Source organism: Otolemur garnettii, unplaced genomic scaffold (assembly GCF_000181295.1).
Source record: "Otolemur garnettii isolate 467f Iridium unplaced genomic scaffold, OtoGar3 scaffold00040, whole genome shotgun sequence".
Classification (NCBI taxonomy): Eukaryota; Metazoa; Chordata; class Mammalia; order Primates; family Galagidae; genus Otolemur; species Otolemur garnettii.
In genome coordinates, this window is record NW_003852435.1 from 9804924 (window position 1) to 9812759 (window position 7836).

A 7836-nucleotide genomic window follows, 5' to 3' on the forward strand; every position below is an offset into this window, starting at 1 on the left:
CAGGAGAAAATAGCCGAGATCAGTATAAGCATGCGTACTATATCAACTGTTAATTGAAATCTCACATTTAAAGAAAAGTTAATTTGGATATAATTTCCTGCATTGTAACATTAATAAGGTGACTGCAGAATTAGACAACTAGTGAATATGATAGGGAACTATTCTCCTTTAAGTATGAACAAGGGATGAAATACTTAAAAGTAGACATACCACATTGCAAATACATTAAAGAGATAAATACACAGACAAAATATAACCAAAAGGATTTGGTAAAGTTTAAGCCAAGGTAAAAGTCAATATAGATTCACGACCTTAAAAATAAGCACAATTCAAATCTCTGTCTCCATGTGTTTCAGACGCAAGGGCAATATCTTTTCACACATAGAATAATCTAATGTGAAAACCGAGATTTTTCTCTGTAGTAATTTTTTTTATTAAACAAAATCACAGTTATTTGGAAAATGGATAATTCCAAATTGAAATAAGAAAAAAATTCAACACAGGTTATACAAATGCTTTTGCTGACAAAGAATGATGATGACTGTAAAGGTCAGGAGGAAAGGACTACTTATAGGAAAGTCTCGCAATATAAAATGACTATTTGAGAATAAGAATGGAATAATACTTGGATTTAATTGGACCAAAGTCAGTCATAAAAACACACATGTTCAAAATATTGGTTGAGGAAAAAATTATAAAATATACACACAAGGTACATGTGGATCTTTCTAAATGTAGAATATAAACATCTTAACAAAATAACTAAGAAAATGAGATGAAGGCTATGTTAACCAGTTTGATGAAAGTATTTCAGATTGTATATAGAACCAGCACACTGTACCCCATGACTGCAGTGATGTACACAGCTATGATTTAATAAATAAAAAATAATCTCTAATACCCGAGCAGGAAAAAAATAGCTCAACAATAAAATATAACATATAACAGAGTAGTCATATAAAGATATGATATATTATACATTTGGGCCTTTCCATTAAAAATCCACCTTTTTTACCTATATCAGTACTTTTTCCCATGTATTTTCCCATATCAGAGAAAAAGGAAAGGTTGATATAGGGAACTCTGCATCAGATAACCAAGAGTAGAGCCAATAATAGGAGAGACTGACTGCTTGTAGTTTTGATATAAAATACCTTAAAAATAATGTCCAGTAGTGTCTGCAATTGATAATGATTTAGTATTTCTTGAAAGGATACACTATTAGTGGTGAAGATGAGACAATTTTGCTGTCTTGTGAAACTGGGCTAAATACCTCAGAACATTTAGCATGTTTGAGCCTTGCCTGTCCTATCTCAGTAGGAATATTCTCTGCCTATCTCCACCTCCAAAAAATTTATGATTAAAACTAAGGCCCTGGGAGGCACTTGTGGCTCAGTGGGTAGGCGCTGGCCCCATATGCAGAGGTGGTGGGTTCAAACCTGCCCCGGGGTCAAACTGCAACAACAACAAAAAAAGCCAGGCATTGTGGCAGGGGCCTGTAGTCCCAGCTACTTGGGAGACTGAGGCAAGAGAATCGCCTAAGCTCAGGAGTTGGAGGTTGCTGTGAGCAGAGCCACAGCACTCAACCACAGCACTGAGGGCAGTAGAGTGAGACTGTCTCTAAAAGAGAAAAAAAAAAAAAAAAAAAACACAAACAAAGAAAACTAAGGCCATGACAATATTCATATGGCTGCTAGGAAGGTGGTTAGTCTGTTGAAGTGAAAAACAAGATGTCTGGCTCTGCAGACTTTAACCATCATGTTCTGAGTTTGAAAATGTATAATCAATCGTGTGGATCAAAATGAGATTATTATAAAGCTTTCAGAAGTACCCAATAAAATCAAGAAACCAGATTAATATGTAATGGTATTAGCCACAGGGTTATAAGAGGTTAATCTATAAAATTTATATTCACGTCATTTCTGCATTAGGCATTTGGCTAGGAAAGGTTAAAACTTCTGTGAAGGCTATCAGCTTAGAAATTTCTGCTGAAACAGTAAATGAAGGTAAATAAAGTTAAAAAAAGAATAAGTTGAAGGGAAGACCTAGATTTATTAACACAATTTGGAAGCAAGTGTTTTCTTATATCACCTTATAAACAGAAATAAATTTTACCATATGACAGCAATTTTATTACCTAAGTATATATTTAACAGCAATGTGTATGTATGAGTCAAGTTACAAGAATATTCATAGCAACGTCTTAATGGTTTTAAATTTAAAATAGCACAAATGGCCACCAATAATACAATGACTGAATTGTGTTATACTTATACCCAAATCATTAGAACATGCAAGAACATGAAAAAATCTAATTAACATCACTTAGACAAAAGTGATTATAAGAAATAGGACCAAAAATATGTGCATTGATTTTATTTTTATAAAATTAAAAGATAGGAAAGTATTTGCTCTTAGAACTGAAAGTGGTTACTTTTAGTGACGAAGATGAGATTCAGGGAACACTCTGGGGTGACGGTAGTGTTCTGTCTTTTTCTTTGTTTGGTTTGTTTGTTGTTTTCTATTTTCGTGTGAGTAAAAGTTTACATAGATCTTTTCCATTGAAAATCTGTGGAAAAGTATAGAGTGTTTATTTCATGTTTTGTATACATCTATTTGTAAGTTATATTCCAAGATAAAATTTTAAGAATAGGAGTGCTGTCAAAATGTTTATCTTTTAAATAGCAATATCCAAAAGTGTAATTATAGAATTTTAAAATTATACCTTAAATAAATAATCACTTTTTTGATAACTACATATGTTTCCTCAGAGTCATTAAATAATACTCCTTTTAATTAGTGTCTGGTAGATAATTCTTACCTTGAATAATTCGTTGAAATGAAGTACTATCTGCATACAAAGAAAATATTACAACACAGGGAAATGAGATACTGGTGCAGTCTGTTGCACCAGTATCTATGCTGGTGCATCTATGGTGCAGATGTTCAAGCACTGATTCATACATTAATTCATTTTTAATATATCTTTTCTTACATTTTGTTAATATTTCTGTTTAAAGTTTTTGAAGTCTTTGGAAGATAAACCAAATATTTAAATGTATGGTGATATTTACAATACTTAAGGAAATTTAGTTAACTCTGCAATCACTGTTTAAAGATTTAGAAAGGCTTTCTATCATTTAACATCAGACATATTTAACATGTAAGAAATCTCTATCCAAAAAATGTTTTCCCGGGATTTATTTTTAAAATACAATTAATTATCAATCATTCAAAATAATGTTTATACATATATATAAAGTATTGTTTTTAAAGTTTTCAAAATGATTGTGTAAAATAAAAATGCAATATTACAGAGATAAAAAATGCCAGAAGGAAAGACAGGGAAATACATTTTTAGGTCATGTTGGCTCCTTTATCGTATTAAAAATGCTTTAGTTATGTCAACAACAGCATATTCAACAATGTCCTAGTTCATTATTTTAACTTTCACCACTAATCCTTTGAAAGAGGTTAATACTTAACCAAGGAAAAATTTAATAGAAAAATAGAGATACCATATAATGCTACTTCTAATCTTAGATTGAATGGCTGAAAATGAGAACCCTAGAACACAATGAAGACATTCTGTAATTGAAGTAGAAGAGAGGCAAGGCCACATAGAACGAGGGTTCCCATTAACACTTATTTAACCACTGCCAAAAGGAAGCAATTTGACAATGGCTACAGGTTATGTCCTAGCACATATTAAAAACGCTTTTTTATCAGATATTAATGATAATTAGAAAAGATATACCATCCTTACTCATGAGAGAAATGCAAATCAAAAGTACTTTGAGATATCACCTAACTCCAGTAAGGTTAGCCCATATTGCAAAATCCCAAAACCAGAGATGTTGGCGTGGATGTGGAGAAAAAGGAACACTTCTACACTGCTGGCGGGAATGCAAACTAATAAGTTCCTTTTGGAAAGAAGTCTGGAGAACACTGAGAGAACTAAAAATAGACTTGCCATTTGATCCTGCAATTCCTTTATTAGGTATATACCCAGAAGACCAAAAATCACATTACAACAAAAGATACTTGTATCAGAATGTTTATTGCAGCCCAATTCATAATTGCCAGGTCATGGAAGAAGCCCAGTACCCATGGACACAAAAATGGATCAATAAATTGTGGTATATGTACACCATGGAATATTATGCAGTCCTAAAGAATGATGGAGACTTTGTGTCCTTCATGTTCACATGGATGGAGCTGGAAAATATTCTTCTTCTTAGCAAAGTATCTCAAGAATGGAATAAAAAGTATCCAATGTACACAGCTCTATTTTGAAACTAATTTATAGCTTTCATAGGAATGTTATAACCTAATTATAGCCTTAGAATATGGGGAAGGGGGTAAAGGAGGGTGGATGGGTGGAGGGAGGGTGATTGGTGGGGTCACCTCTTTGGTTTATCTTACAAGGGTACAAGTGAATCTTTCTAAAAACAGAGTATGAATGCCTTAACTCAATAACTAAGAAAATGACATGAAGGCTACGTTAACCAGTTTGATGAGAGTATTTCAAAATGTGAAAACACCACACTGTACTCTGTGATTGCATTAATGTACACAGCTATGATTTAATTTAACAAAAAGAGAGAGAGAGAAATTGAAAAAAAAAAAAAGAACAGATGTACCATCAACGATTTATATTTTTTGGCATTAAGTTTTGGTTCACAAAAGAAAACAATTTAAGAAGTCCCCTTTCAAAGAAAATGACATACAAAATTTCAAAAATACTGCTTTAATTAAGAAACCATCTAGTTAAAAACTCTTTATAAATAAATCTCCGACTATTATTTGGAACTTGAAAGAATAAACTTAAAAATGAGAAATTTGGTGCAAATTAATGATATAAGTGTAAGGAATAAAATAATTTTTTTATTGTCTCTGAAAATGGGAAGGAAAGCTGATCAGGAATCTTTTGCCAGACAAAGAGAACTAGATAGTATGCAGTGGGCACATTTTGGAACTGGCCAAGTGCTGAAATTGCTGAAATTACACTGAGTCAAAGTGTCTGTATGTCTACAATGTGTCAGAAATTATTAAGCAACAGAGCAGAGACATACAAAGGACAACCAGTATTAACCCTTGGGTAGCCCCTTAAGGTAAGAGACATGTAAATATAGACACAATGCAACAATTTCTGTTATGCAACAAAGAGTAAAATATTACAGATCTTAAAATAGAAGTAGAAGCTGTATTTTCAAGCATGGATAGGATTTATCATTGAGAAAAAAAGAAATAACATTTCTGATGGAGAAAAAACGAAACTACATTTTAAACACAGTGAAATCAGGGAAAATTTTGCCATCCACATAAAATTGTCTTGATAAGGGTAATGCTTCAATATAATTTCCTAGTCTATAAATAGTGATTAAGTTACTTGCAAGGAAAGTGTAGAATCAATTTTTAGTGTAGTTTCATGGACTTTATTGAATTCATTTAAAAAATATTTTTATAAGAGTGAGGTATAATTTCACACCCATTAGGACAGCTGTTAACAAAAATAGAAAATATGAAGGACTGATGAGGATATGAAAAAGTGGAAGATTTGTGTGTGTTTTTAGTAAAATGGTGCAGCAGGTATGAGAAGAGCTATGAGGATTACTCGAACAATTGAAACAGAATGATCTTGTGATTCAGCAATTTCACCTCTGTGAAAATTACACAGCAGAATTGAATGCATATACTTGAGCAGATATTTGTAATTCACATTCATAGCAGCTTTTCTTGCAACAGACAAAAAAGTGGAAGCAATACAAATGTGCATTTATGGACAAATGTATAAATAAAATGTGATGTATTTTAGGCAATATTCTTCTACCTCAAAAAGGAAATTCAGGCACATACTAAAACATGGATGAGTCATAAAAGCATTATGCAAAATGAGATAGGTCAATTATAAATGGTCAAATTTATTATTTTACTTATATGTGGTGGTACCTCTTGTACTAAAATTCAGAGGGACAGAAAGTAGAATAGTAATTAGTGTTAGTGTTTAATGAGTATAGTTTATGCTGGGCCAAATAAAGAATTCTGGAAATGGCTGGTGACGATGGTTGTTAAACAATATAAATGTACTTAATTTGATAGAATTGTGCACTAAAAAGTGGATATAATGGGAAATTTTATGTTACATATATTTTACCATATATTTTAACATATATTTTGTTTTCAACATGTACTTTGAGGTTTAATTTACCTACAATGTGTCAATAATACTGTTTTTGTCATTAAGTTAAAAAAAAATCCTCTCTTTAGATTTGGAAAATTTACATGCTAAGAACAATAATATCTTCTTATTCTTATTTTATTAAAGTATGTTTAAATGATGCTATGGAAAAGTATAGTATTGTACATTTGACACTTTAAGAAATAAAGGAATGATTATTCCTAAGTTTGTATTGTGGTGGTCAACAAGAGAGTGATTTCAGTAGGCTGTATAGATAGGAGTTCATAAATTGTCACAAATAAAATACTATTAATAAATAAAAGCAACACAAGGGAAACATTAAGGTGGCATGCAATTTAAATAGTAAACTAACTTAAATTGCATCCAATCTTTATGTCCTCCCTGTCTGTTGGTAATTAGTGAGAGCAATTTATCTCATCACATTTCATAATTTCTTTTGATTTAATAAACTTCTAACAATGATCTTCAGAAGATGCACTCTCTATATTCTTTTAATAAAATTATATTCACTGTTTGTACTGTCAAATTTGGAAACAGAATTCTGAGCATGCTACTCTACTAGGCTTCCGGAATATGTTTTGTCTTCATAGTATTCTCCACTTACCTACTGAAAGCCTTAAATAAATGCAAATGAGTTTTTCATAAAATTATTTTATTTAGAGATTTTAGCACATGTTGCTACTGCTTATTTACTCCATATAATAATTGTTTAAGAAAAAATTATGTTTCCAAAGATCTCTCAGACATGATTAAGTAACATAAAAATACATTTAATTTTAATCTGTCCTGCTTTTCAGTAAATTGGTGGTTTGCTCCTTAGTGAAAATTGTCACTTCTCTTGGGGAAGAAGGAAGAAGACAAACTATCAAAAGACTGTAAACAGAGAGCATCACTTTCCAACATTTAATGTGTAACTCTGGTAAATCAGCATCACTCTCAGATATTTCAGTTCAATTTTTCATTGTTTACAGTCTGCTGGAATTTTGCAGTTTATTTTTATTTTTAATTCATTTTATTTTTTTTTGAGGCAGAGTCTCACTCTATCGCCCTTGGTAGAGTGCTTTGACGTTACAGCTCACAGCAACCTCAAACTTCTGGGCTTAAGCGATTCTCTTGCCTCAGGATCCCAAGTACCTGGGACTACAGGCGCCCAGCTATTTTTTGGTTGCAGGTGTCACTTTTGTTTAGCAGGCCTGGGCTGGGTTTGAACCTGCCAGCCTGGGTGTATGTGGCTGGCGCCCTACCCACTGAGCTATGGGCACCACCAGGAATTTTGCAACTTATATTGCCCTTTACCATGAAAATATGTTTAGGGATTGTAACTACAAATTGTTCAGTTTTCTCTCATATCTGATCATTAATTTGCTTAAATTAGACCTCACAAACACAGAGTAGAACATTTCTGCCAATAAAGGAGAAGAATTATGTGTTTTAGAGTTATATGATTAAAAGATCCTACTGCATGTAATCATTGACTATGGCAGGTGGCAATATAACAGTTGTGTTATATGGTCTAAAAAGTTAATACATCAATTTTTTCAACTCATTTTTCACATCTTCAAATTATTGGCATCTAACAAGGTATCTATTTTTGCAAATTATTTATACTTTAAAAATATTTTCAATAAAAATTT